Below are 16,569 nucleotides of genomic sequence, written 5' to 3'. Positions count from 1 at the left end.
TTGAAGTCAGTTTATTTATCACACTTTCAGAATGTAAGACACATGGACTGATAAGGGCAAATGGACCGCCTCCCCCACGTATATGTCATTCAGATTCTCCATTTTCAAATATCTCTGAAAAATTATTTTCATATTGTACAAGATTTGGGGGATGGAGGCTTGATCCCCCATGTGGTTACCTTGTTTCTGTCTCAATCACAAACACTGCAAGCTTAGGGCATCCCAAGTTTTGCTCTTTAAAATTATTGCTTAATCTGACATCTACATATATCTTTTCCTCATAGCCTCATTATTGCATTTCTGTCATCATGGAAAAAGTTCATAAGCCCATTATGAACAGGTATTTAATGATATTTGCTACTAATTATTCTTATAGTCCCGCCCCAGTTCTTACATTCAATTTTATTCTTTTTAAATAAATAATTTAACTACAGATTTCCTCTGATAAAAACAAGTGTCCCTTAAAAGGCTATAATACAAATAATATTGAACTATATCATCATGCCAGAGGTTGAATTATTAAATAGCTACTCATTAATCATTCACTTATTCATCTCACAATTATGACTAACACCTTATAATTTATACCAAAGCTTTTCTCCAGACCTGTGAGACATACAAGAAGTAAAAATACTCAGACTTAATTAAATGTATGTTGTTTGGTATGTATTAATTAATTCATTAAACAAATAATTATTAAGATTTTTAAAGGTAGCCAGGTCTCTGTTGTACACTAAAGAGAGACAGTCACTGAGATTACAGTGGTTTAGCCTACCGGAAGAATATATAGAACTAATTACAAGTAACTGTGTAAGGGCAGTGACATAGGGATGTGTGCCTTTAAGGAGAAACACAAAATCAAATTCTGGCATGGGTTGGCATAGGATAGAGGTTAAGAACAGTTGTGTTTTAAGAGATAGTATCTTATTTGAGTCCTGAGAAATTATTAAGTGTTAATGGCACAACTTAGGGGGAAAGGAGACAAAACAAAGAAAATCACATGAAATCATGAACCTAACAAGTGGTCCTCAGGGAAGCGTTTAGTATTAGGAGGGCAGTGAGAAGAACTGAAGACAGAAACATAGCAAGGTAAAGAACAATCCTGTAGATTTTTAAAAAAGATTTATTCATTTATTTTAGAGAACACATAAGCTGGAGGAGGAGCAGATGGAGAGGAAGAGAGAGAATTCTCAAGGCAAACCCAGCTGAGTGCAGAGCCAGATGCCAGATGCAGGGCTCAATTTCATGAGATCATGACTTGAGATCTGACATGAGATCATGACTTGAGCCCAAATCAAGAGTCAGATGCTCAACTGACTAAGCTACCCACGCATGCACCCTCAATCCGGTGTCTCTTTAAACTGCTTCATTATTATCCATAGGCAATGGTTATGCAATGTTTGCATAAATCACCTGATATTGGCTGATTCAAGTTTTACATATATACCACTGGTTGTCCTAGAGAAATGAAACTGACCTTTAAGAAAGGCTAGGAAGATACAAATTACAAGTCACCAGAGGCAATTCAAGAGATGCATGATAAGAGTATTAATGAGGGATATCATGATGGAAATATAAACATGTTCATTAATTATAATTAATAATAATAAACAATGGATCAGCACAATCCTAAGCTTCCAGATCCCCTCTGCATATGTAGGCATGGTCAAATTTTATGTGTTCATAAATATGGAAGATTAGCCTTCCTCTTTCTCTTTGTGAATATCTTTAGATTAATCTCATTTTCTCCACTTGTGCTTATTTTACTTTATTGCCCAGAAAATTTTCTTATTTTATTCTTCATAGTCTTTCTGTTGTCAAGAAATATATTTACAGAAACAGCTTCATTTGAAACCTTTCCATTAAGCAATTCACACTCAGTGCAGGACATCGTTTCAACCACATAGTCAGTAAACAGCACCTCCAACAATGTTGACCTCATCAGCTGAGCTACACGTCCCCTGAAAGCCACTGAGGTCCCACCACAGTGTTACAGCTTGTTCTGTATCTACAGGTGTGAGCAGAGATACGCCAGCACACACTCACCAACTCAAGCTCATACTGATTGTTCCACTCACTCTTCTGCTATCCATATGTTCAGTTTTTGAGCACATTCAATTTTATTGCACTTCTAAGTGCTTCCTGAGTAGAGTTCCACCACTTCTTTTCAATTCCTCATTATTGCCTGAGAGTCAATAAATATTTTACCTTTTTGTTCTTATTACTTGATAGAGCATGTGAGAAACACAGACAGAAAACAGTGTTGCCTCTGAACATGCTGTGTCTTGCCTGAAATATTTTTTACTCCCTTGCATTTGGTTAAATCTTAAAGTATCACATAAAATTAGTGTCAGAATACTTTCCACAGCCTACATTGGTGTGAGACCCTTTTATAAACTGCCAACATAGTCTAGGCTCACCTTAACCACTGTCTTACTGCTCTGCACCATGATGTCTGTGTCTCATTCTCCCATAGATCACAAGTGTCTTGATGGACTATGCTTACCGATCTCCGCAATGTAGGAATAATACAGTACAAGTCATATGTGTGAACTCGATAGTGTGAGTTCAGTGAATAAATAAGTGGGATGAAATTTATGCTGTTTCCTAGAACTTCTGTTAATTCTGTATCACAGGTAGAAAAGCACAAAATAATGTTTAGGATATAACTCAAGTTAAGTATCTTTTTTATTTATTTTTTTTCTTTTCTGGCAGTCATAATTTTTTTTTGAATTTTTTAATTTTTTCAGCATAACAATATTCATTATTTTTTGCACCACACCCAGTGCTCCATGCAATCCGTGCCCTCTACAATACCCACCACCTAGTGCCCCCAACCTCCCACCCCCCCACCCCTTCAAAATTCTCAGATCGTTTTTCAGAGTCCATAGTCTCTCATGGTTCACCTCCCCTTCCAATTTCCCTCAACTCCCTTCTCCTCTCCATCTCCCCTTGTCCTCCATGATATTTGTTATGCAACACAAATAAGTGAAACCATATGATAATTGACTCTCTCTGCTTGACTTATTTCACTCAGCATAATCTCTTCCAGTCCCGTCCATGTTGCTACAAAACTTGGGTATTCATCCTTTCTTTTTTCTTTTTCTTTTTCTTTTTTTTTTTTTTACAGCTTTATAAACATATATTTTTATCCCCAGGGGTACAGGTCTGCGAATCGCCAGGTCTACACACTTCACAACACTCACCATAGCACATACCCTCCCCAATATCCACAACCCCACCCCCTCTCCCAACCCCTTCCCCGCATCAACCCTCAGTTTGTTTTGTGAGATTAAGAGTCACTTATGGTTTGTCTCCCTCCCAATCCCATCTTGTTTCATTTACTCTTCTCCTACCCTCTCAACCCCCCATGTTGCATCTCCTCTCCCTCATATCAGGGAGATCATATGATAGTTGTCTTTCTCCGATTGACTTATTTCGCTAAGCATGATACCCTCTAGTTCGATCCACGTCGTCGCAAATGGCAAGATTTCATTTCTTTTGATGGCTGCATAGTATTCCATTGTGTATATATACCACATCTTCTTTATCCATTGGTCTGTAGATGGACATCTAGGTTCTTTCCATAGTTTGGCTATTGTAGACATGCTGCTATAAACATTCGGGTGCACGTGCCCCTTCGGATCACTACGTTTGTATCTTTAGGGTAAATACCCAGCAGTGCAATTGCAGGGTCATAGGGTAGTTCTATTTTCAACATTTTGAGGAACCTCCATGCTGTTTTCCAGAGTGGTTGCACCAGCTTACATTCCCACCAACAGTGTAGGAGGGTTCCCCTTTCTCCGCATCCTCGCCAGCATCTGTCATTTCCTGACTTGTTAATTTTAGCCATTCTGACTGGTGTGAGGTGATATCTCATTGTGGTTTTGATTTGTATTTCCCTGATGCCGAGTGATATGGAGCACTTTTTCATGTGTCTGTTGGCCATCTGGATGTCTTCTTTGCAGAAATGTCTGTTCATGTCCTCTGCCCATTTCTTGATTGGATTATTTGTTCTTTGGGTGTTGAGTTTGCTAAGTTCTTTATAGATTTTGGACACTAGCCCTTTATCTGATATGTCATTTGCAAATATCTTCTCCCATTCTGTCAGTTGTCTTTGGTTTTGTTCACTGTTTCCTTTGCTGTGCAAAAGATTTTGATCTTGATAAAATCCCAATAGTTCATTTTTGCCCTTGCTTCCCTTGCCTTTGGTGATGTTCCTAGGAAGATGTTGCTGCGGCTGACGTCGAAGAGGTTGCTGCCTGTGTTCTCCTCGAGGATTTTGATGGATTCCTTTCTCACATTGAGGTCCTTCATCAATTTTGAGTCTATTTTCGTGTGTGGTGTAAGGAAATGATCCAATTTCATTTTTCTGCATGTGGCTGTCCAATATTCCCAACACCATTTATTGAAGAGGCTGTCTTTTTTCCATTGGACATTCTTTCCTGCTTTGTCGAAGATGAGTTGACCATAGAGTTGAGGGTCTATTTCTGGGCTCTCTCTTCTGTTCCATTGATCTATGTGTCTGTTTTTGTGCCAGTACCATGCTGTCTTGATGATGACAGCTTCGTAATAGAGCTTGAAGTCCGGAATTGTGATGCCACCAACTTTGGCTTTCTTTTTCATATTCCTTTGGCTATTCGAGGTCTTTTCTGGTTCCATATAAATTTTAGGATTATTTGTTCCATTTCTTTGAAAAAAATGGATGGTACTTTGATAGGAATTGCATTAAATGTGTAGATTGCTTTAGGTAGCATAGACATTTTCACAATATTTATTCTTCCAATCCAGGAGCATGGAACATTTTTCCATTCTTTGTGTCTTCCTCAATTTCTTTCATGAGTACTTTATAGTTTTCTGAGTATAGATTCTTAGTCTCTTTGGTTAGGTTTATTCCTAGGTATCTTATAGTTTTGGGTGCAATTGTAAATGGGATGGCCTCCTTAATTTCTCTTTCTTCTGTCTTGTTGTTGGTGTAGAGAAATGCAACTGATTTCTGTGCATTGATTTTATATCCTGACACTTTACTGAATTCCTGTACAAGTTCTAGCAGTTTTGGAGTGGAGTCTTTTGGGTTTTCCACATAGAGTATCATATCATCTGCAAGAGTGATAGTTTGACTTCTTCTTTGCCGATTTGGATGCCTTTAATTTCCTTTTGTTGTCTGATTGCTGAGGCTAGGACTTCTAGTACTATGTTGAATAGCAGTGGTGATAACGGACATCCCTGCCGTGTTCCTGACCTTAGCGGAAAAGCTTTCAGTTTTTCTCCATTGAGAATGATATTTGCGGTGGGTTTTTCATAGATGGCTTTGATAATATTGAAGTATGTGCCGTCTATCCCTACACTTTGAAGAGTTTTGATCAGGAAGGGATGCTGTACTTTGTCAAATGCTTTTTCAGCATCTATGGAGAGTATCATATGGTTCTTGTTCTTTCTTTTATTAATGTGTTGTATCACATTGATTGATTTGCGGATGTTGAACCAACCTTGCAGCCCTGGAATAAATCCCACTGGTCGTGGTGAATAATCCTTTTAATGTACTGTTGAATCCTATTGGCTAGTATTTTGGTGAGAATTTTTGCATCTGTGTTCATCAAGGATATTGGTCTGTAGTTCTCTTTTTTGTTGGGATCCTTGTCTGGTTTTGGGATCAAGGTGATGCTGGCCTCATAAAATGAGTTTGGAAGTTTCCTTCTGTTTCTATTTTTTGGAACAGTTCAGGAGAATAGGAATTAGTTCTTCTTTAAATGTTTGGTAGAATTCCCCCGGGAAGCCATCTGGCCCTGGGCTTTTGTTTGTTTGGAGATTTTTGATGACTGTTTCAATCTCCTTACTGCTTATGGGTCTGTTCAGGCTTTCTATTTCTTCCTGGTTCAGTTGTGGTAGTTTATATGTCTCTAGGAATGCATCCATTTCTTCCAGATTGTCAAATTTGTTGGCGTAGAGTTGCTCATAGTATGTTCTTATAATTGTCTGTATTTCTTTGGTGTTCGTTGTGATCTCTCCTCTTTCATTCATGATTTTATTTATTTGGGTCCTCTCTCTTTTCTTTTTGATAAGTCTGGCCAGGGGTTTATCAATCTTATTAATTCTTTCAAAGAACCAGCTCCTAGTTTCATTGATTTGTTCTATTGTTTTTTTGGTTTCTATTTCATTGATTTCTGCTCTGATCTTTATGATTTCTCTTCTTCTGCTGGGTTTAGGGTTTCTTTCTTGTTCTGTCTCCAGCTCCTTTAGGTGTAGGGTTAGGTTGTGTACCTGAGACCTTTCTTGTTTCTTGAGAAAGGCTTGTACCGCTATATAATTTCCTCTGAGGACTGCCTTTGTTGTGTCCCACAGATTCTGAACCGTTGTGTTTTCATTATCATTTGTTTCCATAAATTTTTTCAATTCTTCTTTAATTTCCTGGTTGACCCATTCATTCTTTAGAAGGATGCTGTTTAGTCTCCATGTATTTGGGTTCTTTCCAAATTTCCTCTTGTTATTGAGTTCTAGCTTCAGAGCATTGTGGTCTGAAAATATGCAGGGAATGATCCCAATCTTTTGATACCGGTTGAGACTTGATTTAGGACCAAGAATGTGATCTATTCTGGAGAATGTTCAATGTGCACTAGAGAAGAATGTGTATTCTGTTGCTTTGGGATGAAATGTTCTGAATATATCTGTGATTTCCATCTCGTCCAGTGTGTCATTTAAGGCCTTGATTTCCTTGTTGATCTTTTGCTTGAATGATCTGTCCATTTCAGTGAGGGGAGTGTTAAAATCCCCTACTATTATTGTATTATTGTCGATGTGTTTCTTTGATTTTGTTATTAATTGGTTTCTATAGTTGTCTGCTCCCACGTTAGGGGCATAGATATTTAAAATTGTTAGATCTTCTTGTTGGACAGTTCCTTTGAGTATGATATAGTGTCCTTCCTCATCTCTTATTATAGTCTTTGGCTTAAAATCTAATTGATCTGCTATAAGGATTGCGACTCCTGCTTTCTTCTGATGTCCATTAGCATCGTAAATTCTTTTCCACCCCCTCACTTTAAACCTGGAGGTGTCTTCGGGTTTAAGATGAGTTTCTTGTAGGCAACATATAGATGGGTTTTGTTTTTTTATCCATTCTGATACCCTGTGTCTCTTGATTGGGGCATTTAGCCCATTAACATTCAGGGTAAGTATTGAGAGATATGAATTTAGTGCCATTGTATTGCCTGTAAGGTGACTGTTATTGTATATTGTCTCTGTTTCTTTCTGATCTACTACTTTGAGGGTCTCTCTTTGCTTAGAGGACCCCTTTCAATATTTCCTGTAGAGCTGGTTTGGTATTTGCAAATTCTTTCAGTTTTTGTTTGTCCTGGAAGCTTTTAATCTCTCCTTCTATTTTCAATGATAGCCTAGCTGGATATAGTATTCTTGGCTGCATGTTTTTCTCATTTAGTACTCTGAATATATCATCCAGCTTTTTCTGGCCTACCAGGTCTCTGTGGATAAGTCTGCTGCCAATCGAATATTTTTACCATTGTACGTTACAGACTTCTTTTCCCGGGCTGCCTTCAGGATCTTTTCTTTGTCACTAAGACTTGTAAATTTTACTATTAGGTGACGGGGTGTGGACCTATTCTTATTGATTTTGAGGGGGGTTCTCTGAACCTCCTGAATTTTGATGCTTGTTCCCTTTGCGATTTTGGGGAAATTCTCTCCAATAATTCTCTCCAATATACCTTCTGCTCCCCTCTCTGTTTCCTCTTCTTCTGGAATCCCAATTATTCTAATGTTGTTTCGTCTTATGGTGTCACTTATCTCTCGAATTCTCCCCTCATGGTCCAGTAGCTGTTTGTCCCTCTTTTGCTCAGCTTCTTTATTCTCTGTCATTTGGTCTTCTATATCGCTAATTCTTTCTTCTGCCTCATTTATCCTAGCAGTGAGAGCCTCCATTTTTGATTGCACCTCATTAATAGCTTTTTTTATTTCAACTTGGTTAGATTTTAGTTCTTTTATTTCTCCAGAAAGGGCTTTTATATCTCCCGAGAGGGTTGCTTTAATATCTTCCATGCCTTTTTCAAGCCCGGCTAGAACCTTGAGAATCGTCATTCTGAACTCTATATCTGACATATTACCAATGTCTGTATTGATTAGGTCCCTAGCCTTTGGTACTGCCTCTTGTTCTTTTTTTTGTTGTGAATTTTTCCGCCTTGTCATTTTGTCCAGATAAGAGTTTATGAAGGAGCAAGTAAAATACTAAAAGGGTGGCAACAACCCCAGGAAAATATGCTTTAGCCAAATCAGAAGAGATCCCGAATCGTGAGGGGGAGAAAGGGGATAAAAAGAGGTTCAGAAAGAAAGAAAAAAAAAAAGAAACTATTAAAAAAAGAAAGCCGATAAAGAAAAAATATAAAAAGAGGAAAATATATATATATTAGATAAACTATTTAAAAAAACTTTAAAAAAAGAAAACGGTAAAAGTTAAAAAAAATTAGCAGAAGAAGAGAAAAAGAAAAAAAAGTTGAAAAAGAAAAAAAAATTAAATTAACTGCAAGGCTAAAAAATCATGGGGAGAAAGCCATGAGTTCCGTGCTTTGCTTTCTTCTCCTCTGGAATTCCGCCGCTCTCCTTGGTAGGTGAACTTGGTCCTGGCTGGGTTTCCCGTTGATCTTCTTGCAGAAAGTGGTTGATTTTCTGTTTCTGGAATTGCTGTTCTTCTTCTCTTCAATCTCCCGTTGGATTTGTAGGTGTTTGCAATCTTTAGATAAGCTATTTAGCTGATCTCCCGCTACCCGAAGTAGTCTCAGCCTGCTACTTCTCCGCCATCTTGACTCCTCCCTCCTCTGCCAGTCATCATTTTTGAAGTGAATGAAGAAAAATAGCACCAGCTGATGTACGGAAGTGTTGAATCACTATATTGTACACGTGAAACTAATATTACACTGTGTGTCTTAACACTGTGTGTTAACTAGCTGGAATTTAAATAAAAATTTTAAAAGAGAGAGAAATGTTCATGAAAGACATAAAATGTAAGCAACTAGAATATAATATTTTTTAAATAAACCTATTGGAAAAATTTAAGTGGTTGAATTTCACCTTTTCTGCTTTTATAGACAACTCCCCTCCATGGTAGACCCCATCTGCAATTCAAACTAAAAACTGCTAATTTTAAATTACAGTCAAATTAGTGAATTCAGTTAAGAAGTACTAAAATGGCAAGTGTAACTTAAAAGTAAAGAGTCTGCAAAAATGATCCATTTGTTTCTGTTTTTTTAATTTTTTTATTCTTTTGTTTCTGTTTTTAATTAGCAAACATTTGATAAAATTTTGACATATTAATACATTTTACAATTACCAAATATCCTTTCACCATATAGACATAGCCCTAAAATTATATATACTATCTGAACAACTATATTAAACATACCTTAACAAGTTTAAAAGAATAGAAATCATACACGGTATCTTCATAGACCACAATTACATTAATATAGAAATTAACAACAAGCGATAGCTGAGAAATGCTCAAACTGCTGAAGCTTAAACAGCACCCTTATAAAGACAAATGCATCAAAGATGTCTGAAGAGAAAATATATTTTCAAAAACTTCTAGCATTAAATAACTGTAAGAAAAATAAAGACATCACAAAACCATGAGAGAAAGTAATAAAAATTAGAGCAGAAATCAATGAAATGGAAAACAGGAAGCAAAAGGGAAAAATCAATGAAACCAAAAGCTGATTCTTTAAAAATATTAATAAAACTGATAAAATTCAAGTCAGGCTGACCAAAACAAACAAACAAACAAAACAAAACAAAATAGAAGACACAAATTACCAACATCAAAAATGAAAGAAGAGGTGTCAGCACAGATTGCATAAAAACAATGGGACACTAACATAAAGGATAGCCGTAAGAGATTAATGAAACAGGATAATAAAAGCAGGGAAAAAGAAAAAACAGTAGACTTATGGTTGATTATCTTTTGACAGATATTATTTCCTTTTAATCTCTGTAGTGTCAGTAGCCATGTTTTCTCTTTCATTTCTGATTTTCTTTCTTTTTTCCCCCTTGGTCAGTCTCTCTAGAGATTTGTCAACGTTATTAGTCTTTTTTAAAAACTTGCTTTTGGTTTACTATGTTCCTGATTTATTTTCAATTTCTGCTTTCATTTTCATTTTACATTGTTTTGTGGTTTTTTTTTATTCTTTATTACATTTACTAAATTGGAAGCTTCGTTAACTGATATGAATAATTTAGTTGATAAAATTCCCTACAATATAAGTATGTAAAAATGGAAAGAAGGAAGAATTGTACTTTTTTCTACTTCGCTTTTCTCCTTAACTTGTGAGTTTTTGGTTCAGGTGTTCATTTTTTGTTTTTGGATATTTAAATCAGTTTAGAGTGTTGTATTACAGTTTTCTTATGCTTCCTGTTTGGTTTTTATGGGAGAATTTTCATCAGCTGAAATGTTTTGATTCTCATTTTCTATGTTATTCCTGTAATATCTTAAAATACGTTAAACATACTTTTCATGGAGAGGAGTGGTGGGGTGGGTGCTTTGTTGGATTCCTAGGTCAAGGGTGGCCTCTTCTGTCAAAAGAATGCAATGCAGGGGCGCCTGAGTGGCTCAGTGGGTTAAAGCCTCTGCCTTCCGCTCAGGTCCTGGGATCAAGCCCTCTCTGAGCTCTCTGCTCAGTGGGGAGCCTGCTTCCCTCTCTCTCTGCCTGCCTCTCTGCCTATTTGTAATCTCTGTCTGTAAATAAATAAATAAAATCTTAAAAAAAAAAAGAATGCAATGCAGCATTTTCAATGAATGGATTTTGGAGAGAGGAAAAGGTGGGGATTTTGTTTTGTTTTGTTTTGTTTTGCTTTTTTTTTTTTTTCATTTTGTCTAACATAGCTTAACACTCTCCCCACTTAATACACATATACCTGCTTCCTTTTTGACTAAGCTAACTTGGATTATGAAATGCATTTTTATTATCAAGAAACATTGGGCTCCTGGGGGTTCAGTCCAATAAGCATCTGCCTTCGGCTCAGGTCATGATTCCAGGGTCATGGGATTGAACCCCACATCAGGCTACTTGTCCGGTAAGGAGCCTGCTTCTCCCTCTGCCTGCCGCTCCCTTTGCTTGTGCTCTGTCTCTCTCTCTCTCTCTCTGTCTCAAATAAAAATAAAATCTTAAAAAAAAAAAAAAGAACCATTGATGTTATCTCTCTTTACCCAAACAAGCATGCAAACTCGATGCTTTTATGTACAACTTCAGGTAATTTTCTTTTTTTTTTTTTTTTAAAGATTTTATTTATTTATTTGACAGAGAGAAATCACAAGTAGGCAGAGAGGCAGGCAGAGAGAGAGGAGGAAGCAGGCTCCCTGCTGAGCAGAAAGCCCGATGTGGGGCTTGAACCCAGGACCTGGGATCATGACCTGAGCCAAAGGCAGAGGCTTAACCCACTGAGCCACCCAGGCGCCCCTTCAGGTAATTTTCTAAGTCACTACAGGAGGCATAGATTCTAGGAGGTAGTAAAGAATCCCTTTTACTTACACATTTGCTGGAATTACATCTCATCTGAGTTCAAATATCTTGATTAAAACAAGTATTGTTCCTCCACTGTTGCCTAGTGGAAGTAAAAAAATCTAAAACTTTGATCGCTGTCCGGCATTTTACAAAGTAGCAAAAACACCTTCAATATTACCAAGCAGAGAGTTTTAGTTAAATTTACATACTAATCTCCTTCTGTTTTTTTACTTCTTCAATCTTGACCAGAAAGTGTCATTCTAGCAAGTAGTATCCTATCCAATATTTAGTCCTCCAGTCTCTATATCTACTGTTATATAGTCCTTTAAATGTTTAAAGAAAGATTAAAAACTACACTACTGTGAGATTCTAATCAAGATTCTTATCGTTAGAATATAATTCTATGCTTCTGTCTGTTACTTCACAATATTTACCCAGTGCCTCAGAAAATATATACAGTAGTCCCCTCCATCTGTGGTATCAGTTACTCATGGTCAACTGCAGTCTAGAAGCAGACAAGCCTCCTCCTGACATTTTCAGAAGGGCAAGTGTAGCCTAACACTGAGTCACAATGCCTACATCAATCACCTCTCTTCATCTCATCACCTAGGCATTTTCCCCTCTCAAATCAGCAGAAGAAGAAGGATGAGAACCGTATAACAAGATATTTTGAGACACAGTCTCATAACTTTTGTTATTTTATATTATGATTTTTCTATTTTAATGCTAGTTATTGTTATTAATTTCTTACTGTATCTAATTTATAACTTGAACTCAATTATAGATATTATACATAAGAAAAACAGTATATATAAGATTGGTACTTCTCCCCCCACAGATAAGGGGGAACGGTACATGACCGACTTCTTTTTTTTTTTACATCTATACAAGACATATTTAGATGTTAAGAATATTAACGCATGTCTATGATGCACCTTATAAATATATTTTTCAATTTTTTCTTGTCTTCCTTTTTGAAAAATTAATTGTTGTTAGTTTAATTACAAGCCATCACAAATTTCCTAAAATTTTTTCTGTAATTTTTGCTTTAAAAAATCCTTCACATTCTGCGGTGCCTGGGTGGCTCAGTGGATTAAGCCTCTCCCTTCGGCTCAGGTCATGATCTCAGGGTCCTGGGATTGAGCCCTGCATCGGGCTCTCTGCTCGGCAGGGAGCCTGCTTCCTCCTCTCTCTCTACCTGCCTCTCTGCCTGCTTGTGATCTCTCTCTGTCAAATAAATAAATAAAAATCTTTAAAAAAAAAATCCTTCACATTCTGATTCAGTTACTTCATTTTCACTATTTTTTCAGTTTATATTTCTCAATCTACTTTCATCTTTTGAGTATATTTTGACATATAGTATGTAAGAAATTTGTAAATCTATAATTTTCTAAATTATACAATTGTTATGAAATAAGCTGTCCTTTCTTAAATTATTTAAAATGCCACTTGAATAAGAACAATAAAATTCATATTTTTATAAATCTGTTTCATTTAAAAATATGACAGTAAAATGTTTTAACCCTATCAGACAAATTTTCACTTATTATCATTATAATTTTTTTTTACCTATTTCACTTTCCTCCAGATGGACTCTAAACCAAACTCCTTGATTCATTGTTTGCAATGAATGTTATGTATGACCAACATAACATAATAAAAATATGAATAAATAAATAAATAATAAACAAAATAAATAAAAATTTAAAAAACCTTTGGAATAATGGAATATTTGGAATAAGGCAATAATTAGAATAAAACAATTTGTATATGTGTAAAAAAAAAACCTCCTAACTAGTTTATATTAAATTGATATTTAAGTCTCAAAAGCCAAGTGTGCAGATTTGTCTACATAAAATCCTTATCAGTTTCTTAATTTTTGGGTAACATGATAAAAAAAGTCTAGTAAGAGTTCTCTAACAACCCAATTAAGATGGGTTGCTGAATCATTTTACATACATACATACAGCTACATGAGATGTAAAATAACACTTTCCAATGCATGCTTCCATGATGCCTCACATTCTGCTATGGTTGTACATAAGCAATAATCAGAAGACTTATTGAGTGATAAGAAATATTTCAATCAGTTTGATGCAGTGCATTAACAGTTAAGAGTAAAGTAAATATCCCCATCCCTCATTAAACTAAAGCTTATTAAAACTATTCAATGGCCCCCACGTGAGTCTTAATCTACCAATAGTTATAGCACTGGCTATCTAGCTTTGATTTTTGGTTTCTATTCATTTTCCTTTTTTTTTTTTTAAGACTTTATTTATTTATTTGACAGACAGAGATCACAAGTAGGCAGAGAGGCAGGCAGAGAGATGGTGGGGAAGCAGGCTCTCCACTGAGCAGAGAGCCTGATGCGGGGCTCAATCCCAGGACCCTGAGATCATGACCCGAGCCAAAGGCAAAGGCTTAACCCAGTGAGCCACCCAGGCGCCCCTTCATTTTCCTTTCTTAGTTGAAAGCTCAAATAGAAATTTAATTCTTTTTCATATTAAACATTCACTTGTATTTTAGCATTTTTTATCTGTTAGCACAGAACATGCATAAATGTTCTGGGTTTAGAAAAATGAAATAAAATAATTTTTAAAAAGTAAAGAGTTTAGCATCATCGAGACATCTTCAATCTGTTCAAAACAAAGAGGAAATCATCCATCCTTTTGTCACTTACATGCAGTTAAATTGTTAAGTATAGTTCTTATGCTTACCTTAGAATAAGTTGTTAAATATAAGGAATATAGTAGGGAAAGCATAATAATGTAGAAGATAGTAAATTTAATTTTAGCTGATCATTTAATGCCAGACATGATTCGAGTCCTTAGCTGATGATAATGCTGAATACATGATAAATGATAGATAAGTAGATACATAGATGATAGGCAGGTATGTAGATAGATGATGATAGATAGATAGATAGATAGATAGATGATAGATTAAATAGTTTGAAAGGTATGAGTTTTCCTTGGCAGATGGTATGCTGAAATACTGAGACTTTTACTGTTCCACAGAGCCCACTGCTACCATTTTAACTTCAATTTCACACTGAGATTGGCTATTTTTGAAGAATTTTGTATGTCCATAAAAGTGGGATTTTTTGTTTGTTTGTTTTTGTTTTCAACTGTGTGTTTACTCCTTACAGCACTAGACTTTTTCCACTCCCTTCTTCCTGACTGAGAGTCCTCCATCCATATTACTGAGGAAGCAGAAGTAACTGAGAAGATCTCTGTAGTTTTCTTACTTGTAGTGACCATCAGCTAGTTCAGTCTGATAGCCTCAGTTTCCAGACACATCCTCTGTATTACCTTATAAAACGAAGGTAAGCAAAATGGAGACTGAGAGGATCTACTCGCTGACTTGGTCCTTCATTTTAAAATGAAAATTTTCTAGTTTCCATGAGTTTACCTTCTGTAAGGGCCTGCTTAGCCAGAGGGAGTCATTTTGTGTTTATGCAGTGAACTTAGATTGACCCTGTGCCTCCCAGAGGAACTTACTTGCAAAGCCTAGATACAAGGGCGGGTCAGGCCAGGTGAAGACATCCTATCAGTGAAGCGCACATATATCTACCAGGGTAAATTGAAATTCAATTGGCCACCTGTGTGTAACCTAGCAGTTTTCTCTGTGTGTTGCAGACCTAACATGACTGTGAAGTTTTCTCTGTGTGTTGCAATCTCATTGGCCACCTGTGTATAGCCTGGCTAAACTACCTCTATAAAAGTTAGTCTGTGAGGCTGGGAGGGGTTGCCTCTTTGCAAGAGACGGCCCTGACCGGTTAGTTTGATTCTCGATGCTTGGTGCGAAATAAAGCTTTGCTTGACCTTCACTTTGTATCAGTCTCGCTCTTTTGATCACAGACCCTAACACCTTCTACATAATTAAAATACATAGAGAAGAGAAAACATTATTCACTTAAGTATATTCATAGAAGCTTAAAAGCAGAGGCCAAATATATAATATGGGTTATAAAATTTTTCCTATAACTTATCTGCATATCACTAGACCAGTATTAAAAAATCCTTGGGCAATTTGATTATGTCTTAATTTCTTGGCACATAATGAATTTAATTTTTTTTTGCTTTCTCTCTTTCATATACAATTGAGAAATATTTTTACTCTGTGTATTGCAGCTATGATCTTTGCTGTAAAAGAAAAACAAGTGGCAGAAATGGGAGCTGTATATTTGGCTTAATAACGTAGGAGTAAATAAGATGGTTTGAGTCATCTACAAGATATCATTATAGGCACTGAGTTAAACCAAGGTGTCAAACACATTCATTTAATATTTCTTCAATTAAACAAAAGCAAGCACAAGTGCAGAATTTTTTTATTAATGTGACCATTCTGTTACATCTATTTCTTTCTCTAAATTCCCAAGGGGAAACAAACTGTTGTTTGTTGTAATGTTGTAAATGTTTTTCAGTTAAAACATTTACTCAGTCATACTGACATACCAACTGTAATTCCACTTAAAATAGCTGCTTTTGTTCACGTACTTTACCACATCAGTGATATTATCTCTTTGCCAAAGTGTTAAAACTAAGTCCGTGACTACTTCACGATAGAAAATAAAGACACCACTGTGACCATACTGGTTTAAAAGTTCTGCGTACTAGAGAGGATGTTGGGTAACCAATAAGTCAACCTTCCCCCAGCTCATCACCTTCTCCAGTCACTGCCCGACCTCTCCTTAATTAAATACCTTGAAAAAAAAAATCTAAACTTCCTTTCTCCATCTCATAAACCACGGCAAGCTGGTTTTGTTCTCATAAAAAAAAAATAAAAATAAAAATAAAAAGTTAGCCATATTTTCTAGGCAATAATTTGCTATATATAAACAGACTAAAGCCCGGATCATTTGGCAACAGTTTGAAGATGCCTGCAAATTAAGGATTGCGGGGCGGGAACGCAATTTCCCAGTTGGTACTGGGACAGAAATTCAACACATGTAGTTATTTTATGGTCTGTCATTGATGGACTCTTTGACCTAACCCTTTTTTCTTTTTTTACACATTATTTAAGTCATTGAAGAATTGGAAGCTTGGTTGATGTTGCAAATCTTAACTAA

This window comes from Lutra lutra, chromosome 8, assembly GCF_902655055.1.
Source record: "Lutra lutra chromosome 8, mLutLut1.2, whole genome shotgun sequence".
Lineage (NCBI taxonomy): Eukaryota > Metazoa > Chordata > Mammalia > Carnivora > Mustelidae > Lutra > Lutra lutra.
This window is presented reverse-complemented; position numbering follows the sequence as displayed.